The sequence below is a fragment of the Phocoena phocoena genome, chromosome 12, assembly GCF_963924675.1.
Source record: "Phocoena phocoena chromosome 12, mPhoPho1.1, whole genome shotgun sequence".
Classification (NCBI taxonomy): Eukaryota; Metazoa; Chordata; class Mammalia; order Artiodactyla; family Phocoenidae; genus Phocoena; species Phocoena phocoena.
The window spans coordinates 60,936,855-60,958,738 of NC_089230.1; positions in this window are offsets into that span (position 1 = coordinate 60,936,855).

Genomic DNA, 21,884 nt, shown 5'->3' on the forward strand with positions numbered 1-21,884 from the left:
TGTTTTTTGGGTTTCTTTTTTTGTTTTTTGATAGCAGCCATCTTAATGGGTGTGAGGTGGTATCTCATTGTTAGGTTTTGATTTGCATTTCCCTAGTAATTAGTAATATTGAGCATCTTTTCATGTGCTTATCAGTCACATGTATATCTTTGGAGAAATGTCTATTCAAGTCCTTTGTGCATTTTAAAATTGGGTTGTTCGTTTGTTTTCTGGTTGTTGAATTGCAGGGATTCTTTATATATTCTGGTTAACAACCCCTTATCAATATATAATTTGCAAATATTTTCTCCCACTGCATGGGTTGCCTTTTCACTTTGTTGTTTGTGTCCTTTAATGCACAGAAATTTTAAGTTTTATTAAAGTTCTGTTTATCAATGATTTTTCTTTCATGAATCATGCTTTTAATGTTGTATCTAAAAACTCATCATCAGACACAACGTCACAGATTTTCTCCTGTTTTCCTCAAGAAGTTTTGTAGTTTTGCACTTTACTTTTAGATCTATGATCTATTTTGAGTTAATTTTTGTAAAAGGTGAAAGGTCTATGTCTAGGGTCACTGTTTTGCATATGAACATCCAAGTGTTCCAGCACTATTTGTTGAAAAGACTATCCTTTCTCCATTGGATTGTCTTTGCACCTTTGTTGAAAATCAATTTACTATATTGGTAGATCTATTACTTGTCACTCTATTCTATCCCACTTTAGCTAATACTATGTCTTGATTACTGTAGATTTATAGTAAACCTTGAAATAGGGAAATGTGAGTTCTACAAATTTTTTTCTGCTTCCTCAGTATTGTCTTAGCTATTCTAGGTCTTTGCCTTTCTAGATGAATGTTAGAATCAGAATCGGTTTATATTTACAAAATGTCTTGCTGGGATTTTGATTGGTATTACATTTAATCTATAGATCAAGTTGGGAGGACTTGACATCTTAACAATATTGAAACTTCCAATTCATGAACACAGAATATTTCCCTATCTATTCCCCAAGCAAGGGTGGAAAAATTTTTGTATGGTTCTAAGCCTTTTTTTTTAAATCCTCAAAAGCCAAGTTCTAGGTCCTTTTCTAGGTCTAGGCTTAAAGCCTCGAGTCTAATCCATATGCTGTGTAAAAAATCGATGCCTCAAAGGTGAATATCATGTCTTTCCCACTTTTTAAACCATAGTTTCCTTCAACTTGAGCTCACTGATATATGTCTGAATGCTTCAGCAGACTAGATTTATTTACTTGATTGAAGTACTTTACAGACTTTTCCTGTGGGCTTTTAAAATGTTAATCATTTTCTCTGGGACCTCTACCTTTTTCTGGACACTCATCTTTAAATATGAGTTTCGACACTTTAATCTCAGTGAAGTGTCTTCTGATTCCCTGATTAGGTTGAGGTCCCCCAGTTGTGCACTCCCTGGTCCTTGTATATTCCATGCTTAACAACCAGGCAGGAGAACCTGAAGTAATTTGAAAAGAATACAAAAAATCCTTTACTTGCATTTATTAAACATCTTGAAAGGCACAAAAAATCATCAACATTCTTTCTTAAAATCCTTTTTTACTCCTCTTCCATCCTCCGCCAACACAAACCTCAGCTTTTTTATATTCTTCTGTTCTCAAAACCATGAGAAAAACTCATTTGACTCCCAAGAACTATCAGTCCTGTAACCAGCACCTCTCTAGTTTCCATCTTTTGTGTTCTAGATGTTTAGGTTTTCTTTGGGCTTAGTAGCATATGTATAATTATAATATTATAGTTTGCTTACACGAACTTAAGATACTTTCATCTTTTTGCTGCTAACCATTCTTGACTTTCCTCAGATCTTATGCTTCAGTTGTTCAGAACTGCTTTTACTCAGACTACTCTCCCTCTCTGGGATGCAAACGGTAATGCTCAAATCTTAGCTTTTTGTGTAAATATTGAATTTCCAAGGCACAATTTATGACTTCATCTCTAGTGATTTCACTGCACTTCACTAATACTGTTAGAACCAATACTCCCACTGGATGGTAATCATTTGTGTATATGCTTCTTCCCTCACTTGACTGAACACAGACATAATGAGCATCACTGATAATCACACACAGCGGCATAATATGAGAAATTTATCTTCATCCTGTGACCTATTAAGTTGCACGTGATTTTTATAATTCTACCAAAAAGAGTCAGTCCTAGGGGATAGAATGTGTATGGGTCTCTGCTCAGAAGAGACAGGAAACTAATATTTATTAAGTCCTATCATGTTCCAGATAAACTCAAAACCACCTCTGGCTTGAAAGGAAGCTGAGTGAAACAAGCCAGTTTGAAGATCCCTGCCACCCAATAACAACAAAGGAGGCCTAAGTGATGAAACACTCATGGGTGGGCCAGGCCATAACCAGATTAAGCATTCCAAGGAAGAAGAGTGATTTACTTTCAATTGCTGTATATAACTGTTTATAATCCCAATTTCTAAATATTTACAAACTGTGCACCACCATTTAATTATTTCCAGTAGTCACTATATAAATAACAGTTGTATACATTTTAAAATACAGTGAGTTCTAAAATGAAAGATGCTGCAGTAATACTGAGAATTATTAAGTGTCCTCCTAAAAAACAAAACAGACACGACATAAATTCATAAAGTTGGCTGGTGACAGACAACTGTCATCTGTCCTTCACTGGAAGGAAAAGAAAAGTGAGTCTCATACAGATGAATGGGCAGAGTTTATAAAATGAGTAAGATGTAATGAAACACCCATAAAGAGCTAAACACCTAGGAGGAGAAAGGAGTGTATTAACATTAAAAAGCAAGGAAAATTATATTTCAGGGAGCATAAAAATAAGCAAGTTTCATAGTTAAGGGGAAGTTAGGGAAATAGAAAGAGAAAGAAAAATGTAAGTTGGAATAGGCTTTCTGAAGTATCAAACTATGAACTAGCTAGGTGACAGTTTCTTTCCATTCTGCAGTGAAAATGACACAGCAGGAGATATGACTTTTCAGTTTCCCTAGGATTTTTGCCATTTAGGAAAGGAATATGTGACGGAATTTATTCTATTCGAAACAAAAACAGAATTTAAAATATGGGATCGTGAAGCTAGATTTGAAATATTAATAATGTGATTTACAGTCTACCTCTCTGGAAAAATGGAAGCAACAGAATTTTCATGAAACTTCAGGGATTTGAAATTAGCTTAGAAAGCTACTAGGTCATAGCGCATTACTACAAAATCTTTGAAGACTGTAAGCACCAAGATGGGAAGGAGAATGCTGTCTTATCTGAAACGGATAATGAAAAGAAATAGGAGGAAATTGAGCAAGGGCAACTTTATACTACCATCCAGAAGTTGCTTGACAGTGACAGGGAAACAGAGCCCCAAAGAAGTGCTAAAAGCTTGATGACATGAATAATTGTAACCCGTCTGCATTTCACTGAATAATCATTTTAAAAGTCATGCAAAAAATACTGCCTAGGTTTGGTGGGAGAGGCCCCATGTAGCCAGCATTATTTTTCTCTAATTTGTGGCATCCTTAATAGATTAGGTTCACGTTATTGTGCACTTATTACTGTTGTATCTGGAAAATATGAATGTACGGCACATGGGGAAAAGCCAAAGAAAATCAATCATTTAAAAATTGTAGAGCTGGAAGAATCTAGAGACAACTTTACAACTCAACCTGTCATTTTAGAGTAAACAACAACCCAACCAACTAAACAAACAAACAAAAAGCAGAAAAAAAATCCGAAAACTTAATACCTGAGAATAAGTGACTCATTGAAGGTCATACGATTAGACTATGGCAAAACCACGACTAGGACCCATGTTTCCTGATAGAAAATCTAGTTCTCTTTCTAACCATACTCTCTTAGCTAATTAAGAGTGTCCATCAACTACTCAGTAACTGGATGCTAGGCACGGCTGAGGCCTCCTACCTTCCTGAACTTAATTTACCTAATACAGCATGTCTCCATGGCCTGAGCTCCTTAGCATGGCTTAGAGCAGAAGCTGAAAACTCAGATGCTACTGGGACCAGACTGGTAATATAAATTAGCAAAGCAGATAGACATTTCAATATCAAGTGAATAGAAATGATTCTCATTTATTTCAAAGAAATATATACTTCATTTTCTTAAAACATGCCACCATCATGATTTTTTTTTTTTTTGCTTTCCTACTTTGTATTGTTCATTCAATTATTCAACAAATATTTAAGGCAGAGACAATCTTAACGTGTTTGAATAACAGCAGAAGGCCAATGTGACTAGAGTAGAATGATTAAGGCAAAGAGTAATGAGAGATGATGTTTAAGAGGAAAGCAGAGACAAGATCATGTAGTTGACTGAGTGCCTAGTAGGGGTTTTAGTTTTATCTGATTTTATTTTTTTCTGTACATAATAGATAGGATGACCTACTACCTCAGTGCGCTGATGGAGGGAGTTCCTGGAACATAGAAATTTCATGTTAAATCTAGGAAGGTCCCAGGCAAACTGAAATGATTTGGTCAAGCTAGTTATGGCTTTAAACAAGGACCATGATATGATACGATTTAACTTTTATAAAGGTCACTGTGGTAGATAACTGACTAGGAAGTTGAGAGTAGAAGCAGGGAGACTTGTTAGGTAACAATTGCTATAATCTAAGTGAAAAATAATAGTAGCCTTTTCTAAAGTTTTAGTGATGATCCATAGTGAGATGTGGTCAGATTCAGACAAATATCTTGAAAGGAGCGTGGGTGGATTTTCTGATAGATTATATATCAGGTATGAGAGAAAGAGAGAAGAGTCAGGAACAAAGAACTGGATAATTGTGGTTCCCTTTAGTGAGATGGGGATAATTGAGGCAAGAGCAGGTCTGAAGAAGAAATTCAAGCGTTTGGATTCAGACATGTATGCTTGAGAGCCTAATCTGTATTCAAGTGGAGATGTTGAATTAGTCTGGGTCATGAGCACAGAGTTCAGGGTAATATTTGAAACTAGAGAATCCTGAGTGTTATCAGTATATAGAGGAATATTCGAAGCCTACAACATGGGTAAGGCGAGGGAAGAGAAGAGATGTGAGGAATTAGATGTAGGGCATTAAATATGGATGGAAGAGTAAGAAGTAAGATGCAGATAAGTTGAAGAGAACCCTTCAAAGAAGCCTGAAAAGGGTGAGTGAGTTAGGAGGAATACATAAAAGTGTGATGTCATGGGAACCAACAGAAGAAAGTGTTTAAACAAGGATTATTGAAGAACTTTTCAAATGCTGATGAGATGTCTAGTTAAGGTAACAACAAAGAGTTTGTTTTGGGATTTAGCAAGATGGAAGTTATTGGTGACTCTGACAAGAGTGGTTTCAGAGGAGTAGAGGTAATAAACGTCTGATTGAAGTGGCTTTGAAAAGAGAAGAAGAGAGGGAGAGACAACTCATGCATCAACTAGTTGCAATTTTATTATGAAAGGGAAATGTGGCAGTAGTTTGATGTGGGTTGTGAAAAAATGGAGTATTTTAAAAATGGAAGATATTACTGCATGTTTGCATGCTGATAAGAATAAGCCAGTTGAGAGGGGAAAACTGATAGTTCAAGAGAGTACAAAATCTTTGAGTATGCAAAAAAGAGAATGGAATTCAAAGTGGCACAAGCGATGGGTTGGCCATAGGTGGAAGCCTGACATTTTATCCCTTTTAACATTAAGGAAGGCAGGGGACATGGGATACAGATACAGGTAGATTGAGTACAGGAAATATTCTGTATTAGAATAAGTGAAAGAACAGAGCCATTAGATGTAGACTACTTGACCTTATGGTGGGGAGTCCATGCGTGGTGGAAGCACGCAGGCAAACTGAAAGCACATGCCCTCTGTGCAGGGGCAGCTGCTTCTTGGTGCTACACAAATTTTTTTGTTTGTTGCCTGATCTTTGCGTATTTCAAGAGAAACCTGAAATGTGGGTTTTAATGGAAGATCTCCAAATTTTTTTATTTTTATTTTTTTTATTTTTGGCTGCGTTGGGTCTTCGTTGCTGCACGCGGGCTTTCTTTAATTGCGGCGAGCGGGGGCTATTTTTCTTTGTGGTGCGTGGGCTTCTCATCGCGGTGGCTTCTCTTATCGTGGAGCACAGGCTCTAGGTTCACGGGCTTCAGTAGCTGTGGAGCACAGGTTCCAGTAGTTGTGGCACACGGGCTTAGCTGCTCCGCGGCATGTGGGATCTTCCCAGACCAGGGCTCGAACCCATGCCCCCTGCATTGACAGGTGTATTCTTAACCACTGTGCCACCAGGGAAGCCCAGATCTCCCAATTTTTAAATGTTGACTTAAATTCTATGAAAAAAAGCAAATAAGAGCAACAACAAAAGCACTATGTATGACAAGCAATTACTTCTGACATCTAAATCTAACCTAGGGGCCATGAGTTGGGAGCTTCTGTTCTGGAGGCTTAAAACCTGGTCTCATGGAACTTCTCTGGTGGTCCAGTGGCTAAGACCCTGTGCTCTCAATGCAGGGGCCCGGGTTCGATCCCTGGTCAGGGAACTAGATCCCACATACTGCAACTAAGAGTTCGCGTGCCACAACTAAAAGACCCCGCGTGCTGCAACTAAGACCCGGCGTGGCCAAATAAATATTTTTTTTTAAAACCCACAAAAAACCTGGTCCCACACCTATAAGGGCAATTGGCATTTGTTCGTTGCTTCAGAGGAACCAGAAATCAGGCAAAGAACAGTACATACCAACCCTCACTCTTGCTTCCATTCTGAGAGGGGAAATTTGATTTCCTAGGGAGTCCCTAGTTCCCTGGGGACTTGCCTGAGCAGTCCAAGAAGGGTTTGTGGGGAAGCTGCTGGTTACCCACACATCTGACCCATACTCTCTAGGGAGAGTTCTGTCTTCTCATAAATGGGTAAATGGGAAAAATAAATATAGGAACCAAGAGAGAATTAAGTGATACAAAAAAGGAAAAAAAAAAAACAAAACCACAAACAAAAACGGAGCAGGATTCTGAGAACTCAGAAAAAAAATAATGTCGTCCAAAAGAACTACAAACTAGAACCCAGAGAATTTGTTTAAATCTGCTTGTAATCCCAATAAATATTAATAATTATAAAATGGTAATAGCAGCAGTACTGGTAGCAACTGCTACCAAAATTTATCGAACCTCAGTATAAGCCAGACTGCTCTAGTGCTTGTTAGGCATTAACTTATTTGAAACTCACATCAACCCTGTAAGGAAATTGCTATCATCATCTTCATTTTATAGATATAAACTGAGGCACAGAGAGGGTACATAAATATGTCTAGGATGCAAAGAGTTAAATGTAAAATGATCTAGCAAATACATTACATTGCTTTAATTTACTTTAAAATGTTTCAGCTAAATTAAAAATGCTGTGTATCTGAGTTTTGATTTACATACGCCCCCAGAATGGTTAACATGGGGTGGGTGGGTGGGTAAAAGAGTAATCAGAATTTGAAAGACTTCTTTAGAGTTGTCATTTGTGACTCCAAAGGCAGCAGTTATAAGCAAGTCAACTCTGTTTATCTCTGGTTAGGACTACATAGTTTACTAATCAGTATAATGGGGTGTGAGAAATCATTTTCACTGGTGAAATTACTGACGTTTAAGATTTGTGGGTTGGCCAGAGATATTAATCAAGCACCAGTGCCTTTGCATAAATAAGGTTTAAAATCAAGGAGCTCATTCCCTTGGAGCAGTATCCAAAGGCCTAGATTCAGCCTGGCCCTGAGATGACCACAGGAAAAAAAAAAGGATTCTATCACCTGATTCTGATTAAAACCTGCCTGGATTCTGCCACTAGAAAACTGTCACATCTGCCTCATGTGACTCTTCTTGCCAGACTGCTTCAAAGGACAGGGAGCTGGGACTTCATCAAGCTTCCTAGGAGCAGATCCTATGACTGTTCTTGTGCCACTTGCTGTTAATTTGGGCAGATGTGACAGGACTGAGACCAAAATATCCAGCCTGTTACTGGATAGTGAGGTAGGACCTGTAGTCTTCTTCAGTCTTGAGATATTTCAGGCCATTTGAAATACTGCCGTCCAAAGAATCTAATAATCATAGGGGACCAAACTGACTTAGTTCACAGCAAACACATACATTTAACAAAAGAGAAACTAATGTTCAGAATTTTTCCAGAGAAATATATTTTAAACACAAACCAAATAATGTCAGATAGAGAAGTTCATTTCATATTAATGAATGGTATAATCAGAATGAAGGTATAATAACCTATTCAATAATAATCCTAATAATAATAACCACAGTATATTGTATTCTATGTACTGGCAGCTGTGCTGAGACTTTCAGGAATACAATCCCACTTTAACCTCACAAATGTTCTGTGAGGATAGGAATTTTTGTTGCACCCCTTTTCCAGATGAGGAAACTGAATATTAGAAAGATGTAAATAACTTTCTTGGAGGAAACTTATCCATGCAAAATGGCAGAGAGGGACTCAAAATCAAAATTTTCTCCTTCCAAAGTCTATTATTAAGCACTATATTGTACTGTTTGGTAAGTACTGATTAACTGCATCTATTCATTCATTTATTTTATGAAATATTTATTGAGTGTCTACTAGTTCTCAGATTTTGAAACTGGTAATGAAGATACATCATGTAAATAAGACAGATACAGTCCATGTGCTTATGGAGCCTGCATTCTATTCTGACTTTAGAAATAACTGCAAAAGTACAATTGTGATCCTGAAAATTGCTGAGGAAAAAAACTGAGAGCTCTGAGAACATGGAAGATGCAACATGCAACTCTGAGTGGCAGAGGATAGAGGAATGATAAGTGAAACCTCCCAGGGGAGAAACTAGAGATTAGGAGGCTGGCCTGATGTTCTCCAAGAAATACCGATGCAGCGAACCCAGGAGGTGCCCCACCATATTAGCAAACAGAATGGTTAATGCAACTTAAATACCTTACTGATAAATATATAAATTAGCAGGTGAAACTATTCACCTCAACAGTGAATTCCTCACATCACAAAATTATCATAGGTTCCTTTTATATAGCACCTGATCAAGTGTTAGTTACAGATCATTAAATTCTTGCAGAGAGAGACCCAAAAAGCTAAAGGGTTCCAAAGCACGTGCTGCATAAGCATGAACCAGAAATTTAAATAAAGCTAATCTCAATTATCATAAAAAAGGTCTATCACTTGTGGGGTGGTTTTATTTTCATTTTAGCCCACAGGAAGTTGAAATAGTAAATACTATGTTTCCATTCCATATACGCTTTATATGTGTCAAATCATTCAGAACAACACAAAGAGATGTGTACTATTACACACCCTCTCTTACTGTTGGGAAACGTGATGCAGAAAGAAGTAAACTTATTTGCCAAATCTAACATGTTCAGTAAGTGGTAGAACTGGAATTCAAGTTCTGGGATTCAAATCCAGAGACTTTGACTCAAGTAGGCTCTTAACACCAAGCTACATTGACTGGGCTATGCTTTGTGCTAATATATTTAGAAAATATCCGTATGCTTTTATATAGCTATGAAATACATATATATGTATTTCCAGAATTTTCTTACATAGAAAGTAGAAAATAACAGGTAACACCTGAAAAATCATCCAAAAACTCTGCTTGAATGCTCTGGAAACAGAATGCCTAATTGGTGCATTCTTTTGAACTTTTTTTGCCATAGGTAATTTGTATGCCACATCAAACACCACCAGTCTGTGTGTAGGTGGAGTATGCTTCCCATCTTGTTTCACAGAGTTAACCCAACCCTGAAACCCTAACTGGTAAAGATGTCACAAAGTAATGTCATACCCATCTTTTCAATATAGATGTAAAAATGTCAAAAAAGGTTTTTAGGGAATATAGTTTAAATGTGTAAATAATATACTACAGACAAATATGGTTTGCCCTAGATTGCAGAGTTAAAGATTACCATATTAATTAATGAATATATCAATATCATATAATTAAATTGGTAGTTAAAATAAAACAACACTGCTCAGAGCATGGACCCTACTTGCCTCATGGATATCACGGCTACCAGTTTTGTACAGTGATATTTCCCAAGCTGGTCTTTCTCAGCGCTCTGTTCCAAAGATACTACTAGGCATTAATGAGTGTGCTGTGAAAGAATAGTTCCATGCTCTTTGACACTCTGTTCTTGTACTCATCCTTCAAGGTGTAGCTCAAATACCACTTCCCTCTGGGCTGTCCTCCCTGACCCTTCTCCTCCAAAGCAGAAAGGAACCCTTGCACCTCCATTGCTCTTTATGGGCACCCAGTTTTTGGGTGATTTTAACTTTCATCTTGTGTTGGTGTTATTTGAGGACATTTTACCTTTTCTCTTAGATTCTATGTTCTTTGACGTCGGAATCTCGATATCCTCCACACACAAAGTAAAGCATAATCCTACCTCTTAATTTAAATAACATGGTTATTTGAAAGCTAGAGATGAAAGCACAATAGTCACCTAATCCTATCCTATTGTTATTTCTCTTTCCAGAACAAATCCAACCCTGAAAGAAGTTATGAAAGCCGCTTAGATCTATGTGAATGCTTTTTAAAGATTATTATTAAAGACTAGTTCAGGCCTTGCAAATCTAATGCAACACATTTACTTTTGATTTTAATTGACTTTAAAAACATGCCATGGTATATAGTGAATATGTTTTCTAATACACAAAACTAATGATTTAGAACAGATTTTCTTTCCTTCAAAATTATGCAGTGGAACATAGAAATGAAGCTTTATAGAAATACAAAATGATAAGCATAGAAATATTATAAATGAGGTATCTGAGGTATAACCTACCACTAGTTTTCTATTAGCAAGGGCATAAAAGAGTTTCATTTGTATTAGAAAGATATATTATATAATGGACTGAAATCCCAGACACAGAAAGGAATGTACATTGATTTCCTTGAAAATGACTTATGATTTAGGCTCTGGTGGGAAATCATGTTTTTCTCATTTTACATCTCACTTGAAAATATTCTTCTAATTTAGTCCAAAATGTTCTTCTTTCTCCTAACACCGTCTGCTGTTAAATGAAAATTTCTAGAAAAATTTTACATTTTCTGTTTGTTTTATTAGAGTTCAGAGGTTTTTTTAATTTATTAAAAAAATTTTAAATTGAAGTATAGTTAATTTACAATATTGTGTAAGTTTCAGTTGTACAGTACAGCGATTCAGTTATACATATATATGCACATATATATAAATATTCTTGTTCAGTTTCTTTTCCTTTATAGGGTATTACATAATATTGAGTATAGTTCCCTGTGCTACACAGTAGGTCCTTGTTGGCCTTCTATTTTATGCATAGTAGTGTGTATATGTTAATCCCAGCCTCCAGAGTTTTAAAAAATAACATGGACCTTGAATCCCTTTGTAACTATATTAAAAATACAGACCAATTATAGCTTAGTGACCAGCTTGATAATACTCTGTGATGGGGAGGTGAATTTAGTTCAAGTTGGTTTTGCTTATGGTAAGAAAGCTGTTCTAAAGTAGTTCAATAAAAACACGTGACTTACCCATATGATTTATATGAGAAAAGATTTCATTCTATAGATTTTAATGGTTTAGTTAGTTTTATTAAGAATGATCTAAACTCTTTGTTAATGGCATAATATTTAATATGACATCATTATTACTGAGAAAGTGCTGCTATTTTGTATATCTGATAGTAGATATTTAAAATTTGCAAGCTTTCTTGAAAGTTTTAGGAAGCATATATAATTTCATGCCTATAAAAGACTACATCAAACCTATGTAGGTCAATAAATTAAAGTAAAATATTGGTGATTGAATGTACAATTTGATTTGCATGTGGTAAATTAAGACATAATGACAGGTCTACAACTTTGATCTTGTCTAACATCTTTAAAAAATTTTTTAATTTTAATTTTTTTCCTTTTTTTTTTTTTCAATATTTACCTATTTGGCTGCACCGGGTCTTAGTTACAGCAAATGAGATCTCGAGATCTCCGATCTTCATAGCAGCATGCAGGATCTTTTAATTGTGGCATACGGGATCTTTAGTTGCGGCATTCGAACTCTTAGTTGACTTGTGGGATCTAGTTCCCTGACCGGGGGTCGAACCCGGGTCCCCTGCATTGGGAGTGGGGGGTCTTAGCAACTGCACCACCAGGGAAGTCCCTAAAAATTTTTTTTATTGAAGTATAATTGATTTACAATGTTGTGTTAGTTTCTGGTGTACAGCAAAGTGATTCAGTTATAGATATATGTGTGTATCTATATATATATTCTTTTTTATATTCTTTTCCATTATGGTTTATTACAGGATATTGAATATAGCACTCTGTGCCATTCAGTAGGACCTTGTTGTTTATCTATTTTATATATAGTAGTTAGTATCTGCTAATCCCAAATTCCTAATTTATCCCTCCCCTATCTTTTTTCCCCTTTGGTAACCATAAGTTTGTTTTCTATGTCTGTGAGTCTGTTTCTGTTTTGTAAATAAGTTCATCTGCATCATATTTTAGATTCCACATGTAAGTGATATCGTATGGTATTTGTCTTTCTCTTTCTGACTTACTTCACTTAGTATGATAATCTCTAGGTCCATCCATGTTGCTTCAAATGGCATTATTTCATTTTTCTTATGGCTGAATAATACATTGAATATATATACCACGTTTTCTTTATCCATTCATCTGTTGGTGGACATTTAGGTTTCTTCTGTGTCTTGGCTATTGTAAATAGTACTGCTATGAACATCAGGGTGCATGTATCCTTTCAAATTAAAATTTCCGTCTTTTCAGGATTTGAGCCCAAGAGTGGGATTGCTGGATCATATGGCAACTCTTGTTTTTAGTTTTTCAAGGAACCTCAGTACTGTTCTCCATAGTGGTTGCACCAACTTACATTCCCACCAATAGTGTAAGAGGGTTCCCTTTTCTCCACACGCTCTCCAGCATTTGTTATTTGTACACTTTTTAATGATGGCCATTCTGACTGGCATGAGGTGATACCTTATTGTAGTTTTGATTTACATTTCTCTAATAATTAGCGATGATGTTTAACATCTTAACATTAGGATCATTTCTACTTGATAGCGACCAGATTGATTGAGAATTGATTTTTGAAAGATTCGCAAACATGAGTTTAATTCTGATAGTTCAATTTTTTGCAAACATGAAATAATACTATAGAAGACTTTAGTGTACAAAATTTCCCCATTCAAATATGTAACTGCAGAACAAGTTTGGAAATTAGACTCAATTGCGCATTTAGGGTTCCCTTAAAATAAAACAGAAAACAAAAACTGAAATAGAGCCTTGAAAATTCAATTTGAATAATCTATTCTGTTTATGGTGATCTCAGCATCATATTAGACCATTATAGACTAACGTTTCTATAATGAAACAGCTTTCCCTGTCTTTCTCTACATTTTCAACACTGCAAAATACCAGTTGTTTTTCCATTACACTTAGAGAACAAATACACTATTCTTCATTAGAATCGTGTTGACTTTAGAGTGTGATTTTTTTGTCTTCTGTACTACTCTTAGTACTACTTAGCGCTTTGTGAAAACTAGCATGGGGAATGAGCTACGTGAATATTATGATTTATCACCTCAAGTAGCTCATGAAGATGTCCATTCGAGCCCATGTACAAGATCATAGTTTTTAATGACTAAGTCTTGAAAGGAGTCACAGTACTGTGTAATAAAGATAAACTTTCCACAAATGTTTATTGTTTACTCTAGAAAAATGCTATTAATATATGTGCACTCAGAATAATGTGCAGTTAAAACACTGCAGTGTTTTTGATACATGAGTTTTAAGCCTTAATGAAAATGTTTTTCTTTCCCAAATTAATCTTTTTCCCTTGTAATTCCCTTCTTCCATACCTCCCTTCCCCTTACTTTTGCTTAAATACATTTAAAGAACTGTGCATTCTTGAATGCTACCTCTTCCCACCCCCGACCCTGCCAACCAAAATTCAAAAAAAAAATTGCAAAATAAATTGTTACATTTTGCTCTGTCTCTAGATTATAAATTAGATATGAAATTAATTTTTAACCTCTAGAAACTTGAATTAAAACATGTTCCTTAGACTCCAACTACTATCTGGTATGGTAGGCTCATTTAAATGACAGAAAAAAGGTAACAAGTCATTAACAGAAGATATTTAAAGGTTAAAAGGAAAATGTATCTAATACAATTCATCATAAAATTTGGAATTTTTAAGCAGTCTATTTTATTTAATGAAAAGTCAGCAAGAAGTCAAGGGAAGGAGTTACTGACTTCATTTATGTACATTGCTACTAAGAAAACCGTTTGCAACCTTGAGACATTCTATGGAGAACAGCTGAAAGAGTAAATCAGTATGCCATAAGGACTGGTTAAACTTTCAGCCTGACCACAAACGTATTTTTAGGTGTGTTAAGTGAGGCATTCATCACACAGTTATGATTTAAAACTTTAAATTGTATATAATTATAGTTGGCTGACAGCTCTAGAATTCCTCTCTGCTTCATCAGTCATGTTAACTGATATTTCAGCTTGGACGCTGATTTCTTAGTGCTCAAAAGACAGCTGTATGAATGTCATAGGTTAAAGGGAGAAAATGCAACATCAGTTTATTAATATTTGGAGCTAATGGGAAAAGAATGATTGATTTTAACCTCCCTCACTAAAACAACCATGCTGGTGCAATAGCCTGCAGAATTACCAAGTGGAGAATTGGCATGGTGTTTGTAGATGCAGTCTCACCACAAACGTCACGAGCCCAGATCCTGCAGTCTGACACCTCACATTCCAACGCTAGTGGGATGCTTATTAGTGCCTCAGTTTCCATATGGGTTTATTAGAGATGAAATAGATATTACCAATAAAGCACCTAAAATAACACCTGGCACCACAATGTGGTACAAACCCACCGGAATGACTAAAATGAAACAGTCAGATAATACGGTATGGGGGAAAATGTGAAACACCTGAAACTCAATTTGCTGGGTGCAAATAATAGAACCTCAATAAATAAATAAGTGAAATATTAGAAAATCTGTTAGCATTCATAACCCAAAAAAGTGAGTTGGTAATATCAGGGCATGTCTAAATTCACCTTAGAATAAATGATTTCATTTCCAGTGTTGGTGTTAATGCCTAATTAGGGCAGTATATCTCACTATTGCTGGGAGACAACTTCCTTCCAAGAAATTGTTATTGCTTAGAATGAGTTTTCTATATTAGGTAAAGAAAATAAAAATTTGGAGCAAGGAATATAGCTTTCATATTTCTTTTAATTAATGAGGATATGGGATATGTCAACAGTGAAATGACATAACTTAGGAAAGCAGGGGATATATATGAGCCTTATTCAACATGTCCTCTTCTGCCCTAAAAACACTTCATTTCTCGTATGACTATTATAACAACAATAAAGAGAGTAGAAAAAAATTCTCTATATATTTCACCTAATTCAAAAAACTGCTTTAATCTTACCATGTTTCCCCATGTTGCTTGAATATATATACATATATGTATATATGTATATACACACATATGTATGCATATATGCATGTGTATGCTGACCTTAGATTTTATTTTCCATTCTGTATTTTTTACCTAAAATGATATGTTAAAATGTCATTATTTTCAACATTTAAAATTGTTATATGGCACTTCATTGATCTATTTCATAATTTACTTCGTCCTTATTTTTTTAATTTTTAGGGTAGGTTTTTTTTTTTTATGTGACATCTAACCTAAATTTGTTTTTTGTTTGTTGTTGGTTTTCTTAAATTGAAGTATAGTTGATTTACAGTTTCAGGTGTACAACTTAGTGATTCAGTATTTTTATAGATTAGATTCCATTGAAAGTTATTACAAAAAATGGCTATATTTCCCTGTACTGTACAATATATATCCTTGTTGATTATCTATTTTATACATAGTAGTTTATGTCTCTTAATCTCATTCCCTTTTCTTGCCCCTCCCCCTTCCCTCTCCCCATTGGTAACCACCAGTTTGCTTCCTGTACCTGTGAGTCTGTTTCTGTTTTGTTACATAAACTCATTTATTTTATGTTTTAGATTCCACATATAAGTGATAACATAGATAACACACACAATGGAATACCAGCCATAAAAAAGAATAAACTTCCATTTGCAACAACATGGTTGGACCTAGACAGTATTATGCTCACTTAAATAAGTCAGACAGAGAAACATGTATCTTCTATGCTATCACTTATACGTGCAATCTAAATATTAAAAAAAAAAGAATATATACAACAAAAATTTTTAAAAATTATGATTTCCTTAGAATTATTAGGTCAAAGGGTAAACACTGTTGTGATTCTGGATAAATAGTGTCATTTTGTTTCCCAAAAAAGTACCAATGTAAGGTTTTTTTCACATTGTGCATTGCAAATATAACCAAGTTTGGTCACATCCTGGTGATGAACTGACATCCTGGTTAGCATGAAATATTATCACTAAAGAAGTTACTTTCATCAACTTATCAGGTAATAAACATCGTATTTCAACTTTAATTATTTTGGTCAACATATGGTTATAAATTTTCTTAAATATTTACTTAAAATTGGATTTCCTCTTCTTTTGAATAACCTTTAATGTTCTTTGTCCATTTAACTATTTGAATCCTGTTTGTTGTGTGATTGATATAATAATCTGTATAATGTTGGCATTACTCCTTATCTGCCACCTGTTAGATTCCATTTCATTTTATTTTTTTCATAATAGTCAAAGTTATATATGTTTTCTTCCTTTGGTTAATGTATTTTTTAAATTAATTAATATATATTTTATTTTTGGCCGCGTTGGGTCTTCATTGCTGCGTGCGGGCTTTCTCTAGTAGCAGTGAGTAGGGGCTGTTCTTCATTGTGGTGTGCAGGTTTCTCATTGCAGTGGTTTCTCTTGTTGCAGAGCACGGGCTCTAGGCGTGTGGGCTTCAGACACAGGCTCAGTGGTTGTGGGTCGCTGGCTCTAGAGTGCAGGCTCAGTAGTTGTAGCGCACGGCCTTAGTTGCTCCACAGCATGTGGGATCTTCCTGGACCAGGGCTTGAACCCGTGACCCCTCCACTGGCAGGTGAATTCTTAACAACTGTGCCACCAGGGAAGTCCTGGTTAATGCATTTTTGAACGGATGATATAATTTTTTCTAACTCTTCTGCTCACTATTGCCATTTTCTTTAATTTTAATATTTTACATTTAATTTTTTCATTACCCTGAAGTTAAATATATCTCTTTAATTGCCATCAAGTTTGCTTTGTAAATGTCATTAGGTGTGATCTAAATAATTTTCCTAAACATTTTAGCTTCATTACATATCACCAAAACAAACAAGCAAACTAAACTAAACTAAAGTGAATTAAGCCTTGCCTCGAGATAAGCGTCACCCCTGATTTTGACAAGCACCAAATACATGGTGACAATAATAGTGAGAGACAAGAATTGTCTGGTGTTAGGTTTGCATTTTTATTTTTACACTTACAATTCATATCAGTACAACCCAGATGCCAACTGGGGTCACAACATTTCTTAAGAATTAAATGCAAATTGAGTTAAACTTCTATCACAAAAATGATGAGGCCAATGTTTCTCTTAATGTGTCAGGACTGCTTGAAGGAGATGTACTTGCACGTTAGAGTTCTGTAACTTCTCGTCTTTTCCTACCAAGCTTTTGTTCCCATGGAATTCAGTCTTACCTATTTTTTTCCTCCTAGAGCTGCTATTCTTTTTCTGCTTCAGGCATAAATTATATAAGCCACATATATACACTTTCTCATGATACCCATTTGCCTGGAAACTTTATTTGTGCATTTATCTTGTTATCAAAAAAATAAAGCATTACTGTTTCCAAAGATCTTAGAGACTCCATCATCAACATTCTCATTTATACCCACATTGCCCAATATCCTCCTATACAATTTGGACTAATTTCTTCCTTATCCACAGCTCTTCCCCCAATTCCAAATTTCTGTTAAATGGCTACATAGAGCCCTAGAATTTAGGTGTTTTGTTTGTTTTATTTTTTTCACTCCGCTATTTCCATGAAGAACATACGCTCAGGTTTTGGTGTTTCCCTCCTGAGAGTTCTATCAAGGTATTTCCTAAGCAAAGGTATTTCTCTCTAGGAATCTGGAGCCAGCTGTCAAAATATACATTTACTGGGGCTTCCCTGGTAGCACAGTGGTTAAGAATCCGCCTGCCAATGCAGGGGACACAGGTTCGAGCCCTGGTCCGGGAAGATCCCACATGCCATGGAGCAACTAAGCCTGGGCACCACAACTACTGAGCCTGTGCTCTAGAGCCCACGAGCTACAACCACTGAGCCCATGTGCTAGAGCCCGTGCTCCGCAACAAGAGAAGCTACAACAATGAGAAGTCCATGCACCGCAGTGAAGAGTAGATCCCGTTCGCCACAACTAAAGAAAACCCACGCACAGCAACAAAGACCCAACACAGCCAAAAAAATAAATAAATAAAAATAAATAAATAAATATATATATATATATATACATATATATATATATATATACATTTATTTCTCAATGCATGACAAATGACATCCTTGTTTGGCCAAAATAGAATGATATTTCCCATTTGCTTATGTATGATGATGGAATTTAATTGTGTGGGATGAGCCAGGATTTCAACTTTATAAGCTTATTTTTTAATTCTCTAAACTTGACCCTCGTTAAGATGAACAAATGGAGAAGATGCTGGCATTAGGTACCTTTAGGAAAGACCACATGTCATTTTGTACTAAGTAGTTAAAATTTCTGTGGTAAGGTAAAAATCATGGACAGGACAGAGGGAAAGACCTAAGTTCTGTTTCTGGGCATCCCACTCCATTTGTAATTTGGGGAAAGTCTTTTTGCCTTTCCAGTGTTAGTTTTCTATTTGTAAAATGAAGAAAATTGACTACCTGCTTTTTCTAAAGTGATAATTTTGGCCTTTTTAAAAGATCCTACTTTAAAATACATCAATTTTTTTTTTTTTTTGGTGGTACGTGGGCCTCTCACTGTTGTGGCCTCTCCCGTTGCGGAGCACAGGCTCCAGACATGCAGCCTCAGCCGCTCTGTGGCATGTGGGATCCTCCCGGACCCGAGCACGAACCTGTGTCCCCTGCATTGGCAGGGGGGCTCTCAACCACTGTGCCACCAGGGAAGCCCAATACATTGATTTTTGCTTCCAAGCTTGTGACCTTTCTGGCTTACCTAAGACAGTGTACCCCTCTACATATTCAATAGTTTCTTGGCTATTTTTAAAATAACATTTCATTTTTTAAATTATAGAACAGTTAAGCTGTGTGGGAGAAAAACCCTTCTAACTATAGAATATAAATATCTGCCACAAAGAATCTAATAGTAGAAAAACCAAATTTTTCTTAGTTTCTTTATTTCACAGATTAAATTCACACAACTTGGAGAGAACTGGACAAATACCAAAAAAAAAATTTGTGGAGTAAAAATCACAGGTAATTCACCACAGAGAGATAACAGTGAAATATTGTTATACAGTTTTAATACGTTTTGTTCTGTTCCGAAATTTTTGAGGGGCACTGTTAACACTGTCTTCTAGTTGTTTACAATTAGAGAAAATATGAAGTTTAATACTTAAATTTGATGGTCTGTCAGTATCCATAAGTATTTTCAGTGTTGAATGACATGGCTCAAAGTCCTTATTTTCATGTTTTTTAGGCAACTAGCTAAACACTTCATGTTTAAAAGACAGTGTTCTTTCTTCCTCAAGGAACTTTTTCAATTTTTTTCTATACAGCTAACGAGCATGTTGAAAATATACCAGGGCTCATGACTGATAATGCTGTGTACTTGTAGGAGGGTAGTTCTGGCTGAGATGATAAAGTGAGGAGTAGACAGCTGTGGTTGGTGGGTAGCGTTTGGGGTTTAGAGTCAAATACCTAAGTTCCCTGAAGATTTTATAGCACATTTTACTGGGTTAGCTTTAGGAAAACATGAGATCCTTACAAAGAACAGTGTGTTGTAAATAATGCCAGGAACCAGTACCAGTGGATTGCTGTGATGACTTTTCATGAAACATTTTGTTCTATAGGTCCTGGGTCATTGTGCTCCCTTTGGGGGCTTTGTGGTTCATGTGTTTGAAGCTGCAAGGATGGAGGAGCAAGTGGATTCTTTTCTTCACTGGAATTATCATAAACAAAATCACCAAGTACATTCTCCTAATTTCCCAGATGAGTGATATATGCTGGGAAGAAGGGGGCAATGGGACTCCAGTGTTACAAAGAATGAGACACATAGGGAGATACATGGCTGCTGGCAGACACAGGGGGCGTGGAGACTGCCTCATTTCAGGAACTGTGAAAATCCAAAATCCCTTTCAAGTCTTTGCTGAGTTCTGTGTCATAGAATGGGGGTGGGAAGAGATAAAGGGACTTTCATTCGTTTTTTTTTTAATTTTTATTTTATATTGGAGTATAGTTGATTAACAATGTTGTGTTAGTTTCAGGTGTACAGCAAAGCAATTCAGTTATACGTATACCTGTAGCTGTTCTTTTTCAAATTCTTTAAGTCCCTTTTGACTAATTCCTACTTCGGGACAAAGTCCTTTATCTTTGCCCTGGGGTTGATCCAAATGTGGAAACATCTTCTACATTGGGATCAGAACACTCCAAAGCACCACAGATAGAAGGAAATTACATGAAGCAGCTTTTTTACTAAAGCTTTACTAAAGGGTCAGCTTGCTCACCTCACAATAACTTAAAATCACACAGTTTATTTCCCACTTAGAGACCACTGTAGCTGTTCCTATCCAGGTAGCACCCGGGCTGACTGCCAACTTCCTTGCTCTTCTGCTGACCTTCCCATCACTTCTCCTTATGACTTTCTCACTATTATGTAGAGCAACACTGATCTCTAGTTCCTGGCCCAAACTCGCAAATCTACAGTGATAAAAGTGCACAGAGTACAAATTAACAATATCCCTGCTCCTTTGGAGGCACTTGTATTTATATATAATAGTTATTTTTCTGTGAGGTCTGTGTAGCATTTTCTATCTGTAAATATTTTTGTAATATTGTTCATTGGCTTATACAAAGCTGAGATGTAAATGACTATTGGGTTTACCTTGTAAGCATACGTGCATCCAGACTTTCTGTGAAAGTGACAATTAGAGTGAGATTCTTCTCTGGCTGTGCCTTGAAGGGTGTTTGGAGGTTGTTGTTTGAACTCTCTTCACATTCTTCTGGGATTTCTTAGCCATTTTTTTCCTGAGTGCCAAGTCCACACTCCCGATATTTTTTCTTGTCAACTTGTAGAGTGACACTACTTGTAAATGCCACGCTATAGGTTTTTTTTTTTTTCTTACAGAACTGTCGATGTAACTCTAATGAAATTCATTCCCTGTGTTGTTCACTTTTATTTTATAAAGTACGTTTTGCATCAGAACAGCTAAGCCATTAACATTTGCAAAACATCTGTTGTAGCATTTGTGATTAAATTTTGAATTTTTTAATCATCCTTATATACTCATATCATAGTTCTTGCCAATCTATATCTTGCTAACATAAGGACTCACCTATTTCCATATCTGTGGCATCACTGCAAATCATGATGCTCTTTGAGCTGAATAAAGACTCTAATCTTAGCAATATCCTTGAATATATTTAAAGGATCTTTTAAAATGTCAGCTGAGAGCTCAAAGATGTAGAGAGCTGGAAAGGACATTGCTCCCACCCTTATAACAAGAAAAATGATGGACTAACTGCAAATTAAAGAATTTTCAGAGCAAACAACTACCTCCAAAAAAATGGTGAGAGAGGGAAAAATGGGACCCTGGAATTTGATTACTTGGGTAGATGCTGCCAAAAAACCACACTGACCAGAAAGAACATGGAGCTAACATTCTTTTGAAGGTGTTGTTAAAAGCCACATATGGGCTAGTGTGAGTGTGAAGCCT